The sequence below is a fragment of the Cornus florida genome, unplaced genomic scaffold (genome assembly GCF_030987335.1).
Source record: "Cornus florida cultivar Cherokee Brave unplaced genomic scaffold, ASM3098733v1 CherokeeBrave_3.0.0_Hap2_Chr05, whole genome shotgun sequence".
Classification (NCBI taxonomy): domain Eukaryota; kingdom Viridiplantae; phylum Streptophyta; class Magnoliopsida; order Cornales; family Cornaceae; genus Cornus; species Cornus florida.
In genome coordinates this window covers 40,686,342-40,698,797 of record NW_026775575.1, presented here as the reverse complement: position 1 = coordinate 40,698,797, position 12,456 = coordinate 40,686,342, and the positions used below count along the sequence as shown (strand labels likewise).

The 12,456-nt window shown below is 37.9% G+C and overlaps 1 non-coding gene across 1 annotated transcript; it reads left to right on the top strand.

Moving 5' to 3' along the window:
- Window positions 1–2,056: 2,056 nt before the first annotated feature.
- On the top strand, window positions 2,057–2,162 carry LOC132310688 (small nucleolar RNA R71). Its single transcript, XR_009482679.1, has one exon. It is a non-coding gene; the product is annotated as a small nucleolar RNA R71 (small nucleolar RNA).
- The last annotated feature ends 10,294 nt before the right edge of the window (window positions 2,163–12,456 follow it).

Sequence of the window (12,456 nt, the reverse complement as noted above, 5' to 3'; positions counted from 1 at the left end):
GTAAATGGGACAATAAATGAACTAAGGAGAGAGGAATAAGGATGGTCCTGAAAAAATTTGGGCAGCATTCTCTCATTGAAGTGACTGGGATGTACCTAATAAATGAAGTCAATCACAAATAAATGTATCAATATAAGATCTAGACATCCAAAAATATCATGCATAGAAAAGAGAAATAATATTGAGTATATCACAGTATCAGGGCCAACAGACTGGCCACAAAAATATCATAACAGTAACAATGTAACAGTAATGTATTACAAATATGGAAAATGATGAGAGTAAAGAGATAGAGAGATCAAGTATAGGAGGTCGGGCGAGTGGGGCATGATCCCCGGATATCTCTGGATAAATCCTGTAGTGCAGTAATGAGGTCTGAGCGGAAAGATACCACATCAGTACTAAAGGAGACCACATCTGACCGATGAGAGACAACTGTGTCCTCGAAGGTCTGTATACGCTCTCCTAGGCCAGGTGTCGGAACTGGAGCATTAGGGATAACTGGATCATGAACAAAAGGTATATCCTGACCCTGCTCCTGAGAATGCAATGGCGACCCTGCCGAAAAGTGATGTGGTGACTCGGTTGGAGGCTCTCGCTCTAAATCAATATCCTTATGCACATCCGCAGCCGCCGGTGGGTCTGCTGGATCATGCTCTGCTGCTGCTGTCTCCTCCTCTGTAGCCTCCTCCGCTGCCAAGATAGCCTCCTACTCTAAGCTCCTAATAAGAGCATTATAGCTCTTGTTCCAATCTTTCTTGACATAGTGGCAAGCCCCCGACTCAGTATGCTCCTCCGAGTGAAAGGGATAGTGCTGGTCCCGAAGGGTCTGTGTAATAAGATGTGCAAAAGGGAGGAAAGTGGCTCGTTTAGGCTTAACCTTGCTGATGAAGCTCGCGTATAATCGCATCATGACACTCCAGATGAGTGTAGGAATAGAGAACCAATGCCCGGTATAAAAGGCATAAAGAGTAGCTAGAAAGTCTGAATGCCGCTGGATCTTATGGTTTGCCATATATATGTTTCGGTACAAGACTGAATCAAAGAACCAAAGATCGTCGGGCAGATAACTCTGAGTGGCGAATGTCTCGCCATCACTATAGTGGCTGGTCTAAGCAACAACTATGTCTGCATCAGATGGCCACCTGAGAATAAGATACTAAAGGCCGAGAGGGCAGATATGCGGGCATCGTGATGATATAGCCAATGACTCAACAGTAATGCTGATGGGGTGGCCATCGATAGTGGTCCGCAGCTCCAATAAGGTACTCGCTATTTACCCAACTTGTGCCTTTAGCTTTGCTATGACTTGAGAATGAGAATTAAGAAGTTGGGTGTTGGCTTTAATTTCACCAAGAGCATTGAGTACTTGTTCCACAAAAGCAGAATTTCTAGGAGGAGGTGGAAGATTAGGAACTTGAGTAGATTGATTCCTAAATTGGGGTGGACGGTAAACACCAGATTAGTTGAAAGAATTATTTTGTGGCATAGGATTGGATGAATTTTGATACTGCCCCTGAGATTGGGAAACAGTATTCCCTTGATTTGGATTATGCCATGACAGATTGGGATGATCCTCTAGCCAGGATTATATGTAGAAGAATAAGGATTATAAGCTGGCCTAGAGAATACAACATTCACTTGCTCCTGTGGGATCTCAGATGATTGTCCCAGCAAAGGGCAAACGTTAGCAAAATGGTTAGAATTAACACAGATGGAACAAACTTCATTTGGTAAGGCAGTTTGCGGATTAGCAACAAGAGCAAAGCTAAATGATAGGATTTGATCGAACCTACGGTTCAAGGCTTCTATTTGAGCGGCTAACTCACTAGATTTATCTACCTCATAAAGTTTTTTAACCTTATGCATTCCAGGTGAAGACCTAGACCTAGAGGAAGAAGCATGTTACACTGAGTTTTCACTTAGGGCCTCAAACAGTTCCCAAGCATCAGCTGGACTCTTACATAGAAAAGCTCCATTACTGGAAGCATCAACCATGTTTCTATATGAGTCTGTAAGACTATCATAGAAGATCTGTATTAAGTGCCATTGAGCAACATCATGGTGTGGACACTTTCTTAAAAGATCATTATATCTCTCCCATGCATCATGGAGCTGTTCTCCCGGGATTTGAGAAAATACCATGATTTCTCTTCTTATTTGTGTGGTTTTACCCATAGAGTAATACTTCTTCAAGAACTCCTGTTGCAACATGTCCCATGAAGATATGAAATTTTTTGGAAGGGACTGCAACTAAGTTCTTGTTTTATCTTTGAGAGAGAACTGGAAAAGACACATTCTGAATGAATCATTGGATAGAGTGGTCAACTTGGTAGTTAAACACAATTCCAAAAACACATCCAAGTGCTTATAAGGATCCTCTGTTGCATACCCATGGAAGATAGGAAACATTTGGACTATAGCAGGCTTGATCTCAAAATGGGTTGCATCAGCATCCGGAAAAATAAAGCACGAAGGGGAAGTATATTTGGTAGGAATGAAATGATCCCTCAATTGTGGTTGTTGTGGAGGAACAGGTGGAACCCGCTCTCAATTACCATTACCATTATTACCCGTGCATTATGTTGCTCAGCCATGTTATCAGAGTAACTATCAATATTATTCAAATGTTTTTAAAGCTTTCTTAATTGACTTAAAGTTCTCTCAATTTCAGGATCATGCACTGAATATTTTGACCTAGATTGGTGAGTTAACATGCACTGGTTCCACTAATCCTAACAGTAACAAAAAGAAAATATTCCAAGTAACAAAAAAATAATAAGAACTCACAAAAGGTTTAATAAACCGAAGCTTTTCTCCCTTAAGCGTCATTGTCTTCACCGCTAATTTGTACCTGAAAATGAAAAAGAAGTAAGATGAGATATCAGAAAGTCCCCGGCAATGGCGCCAAAAATTGATGTGTCTCTCGCAATCGTATGATATCGTGTAGGATATAGCTCTATGCGAAGAGGATGTCAAACCTACAAAGAGATAAAATTTGTATTTAGCCTTTAAATTAGGTTTATGGTTTAAACTTGGTTATAGAGTTTGGTGGTTGTCACGATTTAACAAACTTGAATTAAACAAAATATTAAATTAAAACAAATTAAACTAAATTGAATGATCAGAGAGGGAAGATCTTAGGGCTTTGACTTCACCACAATCATTATACTATGGTCAATTAAACCAACTTTGGGATTTTAACTAATTCTGTTTTCAAATGAATAGAACTCAATAACATTCATTCAGTTCGGAGTTTAAAGAAAGATGTTTTACAAATTTAGCTAACTATAACCTATCTGCAGTTAACGTGGACTATTCACCTACCTACTCTACCTACTTTAACTACTATGTGAATGAACCACCTTTCCTAAGCATAGATTATGAAAACGTTCATTTGTAAAATTCATTGGAACACCATTATATGACCTCTATCCTTATGTCCGATAGGGCTCTGCCAGATACCGTACAACAAGGTAAGTTGAGAATAGAATATAAATCATTATATCTAAGACAAGGTAATAACAATTTATATTCTACTAAAGTATGAAAAACCACTTGAGTTGTCTCAAGTGCTCATAGTCATATAATCAAGAAAACATAATATATTGAAATAAACCCAGAGTCAAAACTATCAAACCATAATATAACGTTGGGTTACATCAGTGCCCTAAGAAAGGGATTAGCTACTCATGACAAGGTTGGATAGCATCTGTGTTGAGTTCATCCCCATTGTCACGGACGGCACCTCTCTTCTCAGGATCTGCACTTTCAAGGTTATAGAAACCCTAAAAGCCACCACACCTTCTGGCTTTTGAATAATACGTAAAAGAGATTGGAATTTTTGACCTCTTCTAACAAGGCTTACGCCTTCTTTTATAAAAGAAAATATGTATTTGGTGGGCTTTTACGTCTTCTGGCCCAACTGGAATGAGATACGGTAATAAAAAAAGGAATCCCGTAGCTTCTAGTATGATATGTCATACATTGCTCGAGCTTCAGTAATGGATGCTCGAGCTTTAGGACTCATGCTCGAGCTCCAGGAACCAATGCTAGAGCAATACTTGGTGGATGCTCAAGCTTCAATGAATGGTGCTCAATCATCACATTGACACTTAGCCAATTTTCTTCAACTATTTTCCGAAGCGTCTTTTTCTTTTAACATTGCTCGATCTAAGCTTCTTAGGCTCGATCACTAGGTACCATGCTCAAGCATCTGGGGCTCAATGCTCGAGCATCAAGAGACGATGTTTAATCCTCTGTTGATAGTGCTCGATCATGGAAGGGATGCACGAGACCTGGAAGTATAGTTATCAAATCAAAATCAACTTATTAATTTTCGACGCCTCATGCTCGAGCTTCAGGGTCAAGGCTCAAGCACCTTTGGTTAAGGCTCGAGCACCTTTATAATAAGGCTCGAGTTGGAGTTGTGGTTGGCACTTCCGGATAACTTGGATCGCGTTCACAACGTGTTTCATGTTTCCATGTTGCGAAAATTTCTACGCGATGAGGATCGGTATCAGCATATCAATGCTGGGGAGATTGAGTTGCAGCTGGATGCAACTTATTTGGAGCCACCGTGTCATATTGTCGACCGGCGGGATCAAATTCTTCGTAACAAGGTTATTCCATTGGTTCGTGTTCCGTGGAGTCATCACAATGAGGCTGAGTCTACTTGGGAATGGGAGGATGTCACTCGCTCACAGTTTCCTGAAATATTGGAAGAAGGTAAGAGCGAATTTTGAGGACGGAATTCCTTTTGTTAGGGGGGAAGAATGTAATACCCCTAATTTTAAAAGGATAGTCCTGACATTTATTTAATTGTCCTTTATTTAATTGTTTAATTGGTTTTTATTTGATTTAATTAGTTTAAATTGGTTTTTTTATAATTGTGTGTTTATTTCATGGTTATATTAAATTTGGGTTTTGTTTTACTTAATTGATTAATTGTTTTGTTTAATTAATTATCTTCAGTTAATTGTGTTAATTTTAGGGGATTTACTTAATTGTGTTAATTTTAGGGGATTTACTAATTTAATTGTCTTAAGTTAATTGTTTTAAGTGACTGGTTTAGTTAATTTAAATTAGTGTTCATCATGACTGTCTTATAGTTTTATGTGCCGACAGTGAGTATAACCTAGGTTTTATGGGCCGAGTTATACATGGATTAGGGTTTAATCACTAAGCCTATAAGTATGTGTGTCACGGTGGTTTAGGGTTTTAGAACAATTAAACGTAATTTTTGTAAAAGCAGAGACCGTGGGATATAGAGGGAGAATAGAGAGAGATAGGAGAGGAAGGATAGGTGGGAGCAAGGTAGAAGGAACGTGGGTTTGTGGAACAGCAGTGGAGAATTGAACGGGCAATACGAAAATTGGGAATTTAGAGTTTCAAGTCTGAAACTCAAAGGCAAGTTCTTTTCTTTCTCCTTTCCTTTGCCTGTGTTCTGTGCACCTACATAGCCTTTAGGGGATTAATTGGATAATATTTGAACCATGTATAATTGTTGTATGATATATTTGATTTCCTGTTGCCGATGAAATTAATCTAAAATTGTTCTGTCATCTATGGTTTTGTATGTCTCTGTTTTTGCATAAAAACGTCCATCGGTTTTAGATCTTTTGTTGAACCTTCTACACTAAACCAAGAACTTAATCATCACTAGATGTAAACTAAGACCTGTAAGCTCAAAGTAGAGGAAGAACAGGAAGGTTCAAGTAGCCGGAGATGGAGGGGATAAGCTAAAACGGAGCAACAGGAGGCCGGAAGCTCTCGAAGAGGGGTGAGAGCCGGCTCCTTAGATGTGGGAGCCGGCTCCCACACAAGTAGAGCCAGCTCCAAGGAACTTGGAGCCGGCTCCAAGCATTCTAGAGCCTGCTCCCACAATTTGGAGCAGGTTCTCTCTCAAATACACTTTCTAAAATTTTTTTTTTTTACGAGTAATTTGAGACTGTAGGTGTTGGGGACTGTTTGGACTATGTCTGGGACTTCACAGAATGTTTAAAAAGGTAGTCTTAGGTTTTAATAAGACCTTTAATTGATGAAAGTTTAATTCTAGAAAACGGAACAACATCATAAAATTTATTGGGTTGTCTATGCTGTTAACGGAGGAAGGACGGATTAAATTGTTGAATTAAATTTTAGCAGTGTATTAGGAGACTGGATGTTTATAAAACCTGTTTTAAATGCATTATAAGGTCCCTTATTTATTCCTTGTGATCTATACATGCTTTGGGATGCTACTTGTCGAAATAGTAAGTCTTTTCTACAATTAAGTGGATTACTGTTGAATTTTAATTGCTAGATTGTTAATCTTCTTACTGCAATTATTTGGATATTAGTTTTGGATTGTAAATTACTAAACTGTTATATATATGATGTAATTTACGAGGATATGGACGATGGTATGCACCGGTATGGGACGGTGACATACTAGGGACGATTTAGCTTAAAACGCCTAAACCTAACCTAATGGATTAAAGGAATGGATTGAAAAAATATTGAATCCTAATTGGAATTAAGTCAAATCAACTGCAACTAAGTTGAGTGGCTTCCTGGATTAATGGACGGTAGTTCAGTCACATCGACTGAATAAGTTGAGTGACTAACTAGTGGGTTTGTTGTATGTCAGTTTATTAATTATTTGAACTACATACCCTGGATTTGGACGGACTTTATATATATGTTTATGGTACCACGAGCTGAGCTTGTGTCTCAGACTCATCGGTTAGGGTGCGTATATGCAGTGGATGCGTAGCTGGTTCTAATAGGTTGAGGTGTACCCTGTTAAGTCTAGGTACTCATGCCTACCTTTAGGTGCGTATTCGTATGTTACCTTCTATTCAGGTTGAGACCCCTATTATAGACTAGTGAATGTCCCTTAGTATGGATATATTTATACGTATGGACTAGATAGATATTGTGAGGTGTCTACGGTGTATCTGCGTATCAGGTCATTGTATGGATTGCAGTTATATTAGAACTTGCTCGTGGGTCTGACCCACTCCTTTATTATTCTTTTCAGGTACAGGACGGTTCTAGCCATAGAGCTTGATCGTGCTTGTACAGGTACAGTCTCATATTCATTTGATTACGTAGGACTTTTCTCGATGTTTCTAGCATTTTTTATTTTCAGTTTTCAGTTTCAGTTGAACTTTTGGTAAGGAGTCCACCAGTGGATTCCCAAGTTGTAACCTTAAAGTATTTGGAGGATTGGAGTTTTATTTTTTTCAGTTATGCATGGTGGGTTTTTATAATTAATGTTTTTCTAGTTTTATTCCAACTTTATTATTTCATTTTGTCATCTGTGTTCGCTTTAAAATACTTCAATTGTTTGATATTCCCTCAGGTTTGGGCCTGGGCCTGATCAACCCGTGTCTCAGATTCGAGGGGTATCACAGCATACCAAACCGACTAAAAATGTTCATTTGAATGAAATCAACCACAACTGCTTGATCAGCGGTTTTAGTAGCTACTGCTTCAATCCATTTAGACACATAATCAATAGCCACAAGAATATACTCATTTTTATTGGATAGAACAAAAGGACCCATGAAATCAATACTCCAAACATCAAAAACCTCAATAATTAAGATTGGAGTTAAGGGCATATTTCTTCTAGAAATTGATCCTAGCTGGTGACATCTAAGGCATGATCTGCAAAATAAATATGCATCCTGAAAGAGTGAAGGCCAAAAGAAACCGCACTAAACAATTTTAGTTGTAGTTTTCTTTGCACTGAATTGACCTCCATATGCCAAACTGTGATAGAAGGTCAGAATACTATGAAACTCACTCTCAGGAACACATCTATGAATGATTTGATCAGCACAGTATTTGAATAGTTGAGGATCTTCCCAATAGTACATCCTAATTTAGGAAAAAAATCAATCTTTTTCCTTCTTTGACCAAGAAAAAGGAATTTTTCCTATTGCGAGGTAATTCACAATATCAGCAAACCAAGGCGAATCCTTATGAGAAACCTCAAATAGTTGTTCAGCCAGGAAGGAATCACAAACTGGAAGTGAAGTTGAGGTATCCTCAATTAGAATTCTAGAAAGATGGTCAGCTACAACATTCTCTGACCCTTTCTTATCCCGAATTTCGTAATCAGACTCTTGAAGCAAGAGGATCCATCGAATCAAACAGGGTTTGGTTCCTTTTTGGAAAGAAGATGTTTCAAAGCAGAATGATCAGAATAGACTACAACTTTGGAACCCAATAGATATGATCTGAATTTATCCAAAGCAAAGACAACTACAAGTAACTCTTTTTCAGTAGTGGTATAATTCAATTGTGCATTTGAAAGAGTTTTTCTAGCATAGTAGATAACATGAAGAAGTTTATTCATTCATTGTCCCAAGACAGCACCCATAGCATAATCAGATGCGTCATATATAATCTTAAATGGAAGAGCCCAATCAGGAGGATTCACGATAGGAGTTGCCGAAAGAAGAGAGCGAAGCTTTTGGAAAGCTTCAAGGCATGATTCATCAAAGACAAAAGGAGCAGCCTTTGCAAGTAGATTACACAAAGGATGGGAAATTTTGCTGAAATCTTTAATGAAGCGTCGATAGAACCCAGCGTGCCCAAGAAATGATCGCACTCCCCTTACGGAGGTAGGGGGAGGCAATTTGGAGATCAAATCTACTTTAGCTCTATCAACTTCAATACCTCTCTTTGAAATGATATGCCCTAAAACAATACCCTCTTGAACCATAAAATGGCCCTTCTCCCAACTAAGATTAAGATTCATTTCCCTACAACGCTGAAGCACTAAGGAAAGATTTTGAAGACAGTTTTTGAATATGGACCCGAAAACAGAGAAGTCATCCATAAACACCTCAAGAAACTTCTCAACCATGTCTGAAAAGATAGACTTTATACACCTCTGGAATGTTGCTAGAGCATTACATAATCCAAAAGGCATCCGTCTATATACAAAATTACCTAATGGACAAGTGAAGGCAGTTTTCTCTTGATCCTTAGGATCAATGGCCACCTGATTATAGCCAGAATAACCGTCTAAAAAGCAATAATAGCTCTGGCCAGCCAATTGCTCTAGAATCTGATCAATGAATGAAAGTGGAAAATGATCTTTTCTAGTAGCGGAGTTGAGTTTCCGGTAATCAATACACACACGCCATCCAGTGGTGGTGTGCTGTGGAACTAATTCACCCTCAGAATTCTCAACTACTGTAATACTTATCTTTTTTGGTACTACTTGAGTAGGACTCACCCACTTGCTATCTGATATAGGATAAATTATTGCCGCATCTAGCAACTTCACAACTTCCTTCAACACTACCTCCTTCATATTAGGATTCAATCTTCATTGAAGTTCCTGAGATGTTCAAGAATCCTCCTCCAAATGAATCTGATACATGCAAATTGTGGGACTAATTCCTTTCAAATCAGCCACACTCCACCCAATAGCCTCTTTATTTTGCTTAAGAACTTTTAAGAGACTATTTTCTTGGAAACTTGTAAGATTGGAAGCAATGATCACTAGGAGGGTGTCATTTAAACCCAAGAAAGCAAACTTGAGCTTTCCTGGTAGTGGCTTAAGCTCAAGTTTAGGTGGAGACTCTAAAGAAGGAATAGGCAGAGTACTAGAAAGTGGTGGAAGTGGCTCTAACCTAGATTTCCTGTCGTAACCCGAGTTTTATTCAACCCGGTACGTCAGTGATGACCCGTGGATTGACTCGTTAATGGTCCCAAAATGCGGAAGCAAAAGATAAACTATAGTCCTTTGAGATATAAATCATCTCTAAGACACCAATGAGACAAACCATGAGGTCACGGAAGCTAAAGAGAGCAAAAGAGGAAACTATAATTTTAACGGGTTAAATTCGTCAATTAAGGGCATAATGGTCAATTCACAATCAAAAGGAGAAAATTGACTCTAAAAAAATCAAACAAGGTGAATACAACCTAATCTAATTATTTCATAACATTCCAAGAGGTGCTAAGAACTTTGGATAAGAATTCCCACAAAATGCCCTCTCCTGGTTTAAGCGAAAACGGATACCTTGTCACTAAATCATGAATAACTCTCACTATGATTGGAATTTCAAAATGGCATTAGTACCATTGGAAAGCTGACTCAAAATTCATGAGTTTAGGCTCATGAATCACCCTATTTGGGTTAGAAACAAAGGAGATATGGCCTTCTGAAGTTGGAAGATCAATGCTGAAACCAAGTCTAGAAGTTGCGCATATAAAAGCTATTTAGGTAGACCGAAATGGAGATTCGGTCAAACGAAATAACCAAAATTTTTATTAAAAACAGGTTTTTGAGGTGTGGATGGTTCGGTAGACCGAAATGAGCCATCGGTCGACCGAAATAGGCCCAAACAGTAAAAATGGCTACTAGAAATGGACTTTTATTGTACCATGAAGTTTCCAATTGCCATTGGTTTACCGAAATAGAGTTTCGGTCGACCAAAACACCTCAAAAAGCTGCTGTAATTCTAGGAAAAAGGTCCTTGGTCCAATTCTAAGGTTGTGCATGCATTCCATATGATCCGAACATGCTTAAAAACATTCTCTAGCCTGAAAAGAGCATCCCTAACATGCTAAAACAAAAGGGCACTTGAAACATACTCCAATGCATGAATTTTTATATAAAACTTCATAATTCATCCATAATTAATTTAAGAGTCAAAACTTAAGAGTTTTGTGAGATGTGAGCAAGCACGCAAACGTAAAATGATGTAGTAGACGCGCTACAATGGCCTACGGCCTCATTACAACTCAATTACAATTTTTGACATGTCAAACCTCTAATTTTCACAATAGACTATATTTACAATACTTGAAGTTTTAGAATATGCTTGTGAACATCAAGTTAATGGCCCTTAGCCTCATGTTGTACATACAAAACAAGTATCAAAAAGTGTACTTAGGTACACATTACATATTTCAAGGCAAAAATAGCATTTTTTACCAAAATGATACTACATGCTAGCACTTGTATGTTTTAAAAAATACAACAACGTACTTCAAGGCATCAAAACAACCTAGGGATGTGATGCATCCCAACACAAAGTCTCTTTACCTGCAAAACAACCCAAACAACTAGGTTGAGTAATCAAGTTACTCATAGGATGTGGTGCATGCGCATACCCTATAGTTTCAAGTATAATGTGAACCAAACATAGACCATCACAAGGGTGCATTCCACCTAACGTCTATATTTCCAAGGTACTCTAAGGGATCATCACAAGCTATACAAATGTAGAAACTGTAAACACGTAGCATCCAAGTATACATAAGCAAGTGCACTAACCACATTAAAATTAAGATTACTAAATCACAAGCTACAAGAAATCCATGATTTACAACTTGGAAAGTAATGCAAAATTAAATAATGGAAATAATAGGATATGTGGCCACGAGACCATAAAAGTTATTTTGGGTAATTACGACCCACAAGGTACTACCTAATGCACACTATGACTTAGGAAAATTCTTACCCTCCGTACTAGAGCCAAACTCTAGCCATCAACATTTCATATCCTTACAAGCTTCCAAAAATCAACAAGTCCACGAAATTTATCTAATCTCAATGCATGAAACTACCTACCAAGCACAATTAGGGTGATACCACACAAACCATGCTCTAAGGTTTCATGTCTAAAGTGGCAAGCTAATGATACTACACATTATGTTATATGAATTTAATATTAATGTAGGCCACAATTTCTAATCATGCAATATAGTAATTTACCTACAAGTAATTACAAGTGCTACATACAAGATTTTCATACTAGATTCTCTATGAAAACTCCATTTACTTAACAACATAAGTTCAATTTCAAGATATTCATAATAAACCCTCAATGAAATCACAAGTATTAGGCAAATCATTAAACAATAACCCACCTATACAATTTAATAATCACATACATGCTTTAATCCATAATTCCTAAGTCAAGTATATAAAATATCTATTTACATGCAAATACAAGAATTTAAAAGGGATGTAATCAATATATATTAAGCTCCAATATATATAAAACCTAAAGAGGATAAACATACAACCACCCCTACCTCAATAGAGAATAGAATCTCTATAATCCAAGGCAACCAAGCTTAAAAATGAAAAGCCAAACAAGGTTTTATAGAGGAGAGTGAGAGGAAGATAAAGTGTTCCAAACTTATAAGTCTAAGGTGAGTGGAAGGGGGCCAAAAATAAAGCCAAAGCTAATAGTCAAGCTTTTCTCCAATGGTGGCTAGCTTAGGGCTCTTGAGAGGAAAGAGATGAATGAAGAAAAATGTGAAAACCTAAGTAAAAAGTGGTGGGATTCTCCACTCAGTATGTGCTCTTGCAGTACCTCACACACACACACAATGCAAGACCAATTGTGAAGCCTACACTTGTCACCATCCTGTGTAAACTTCCAAGACTTAATATTGAACCTACACTTGTCAACCATCCATGCCAACAAGTGC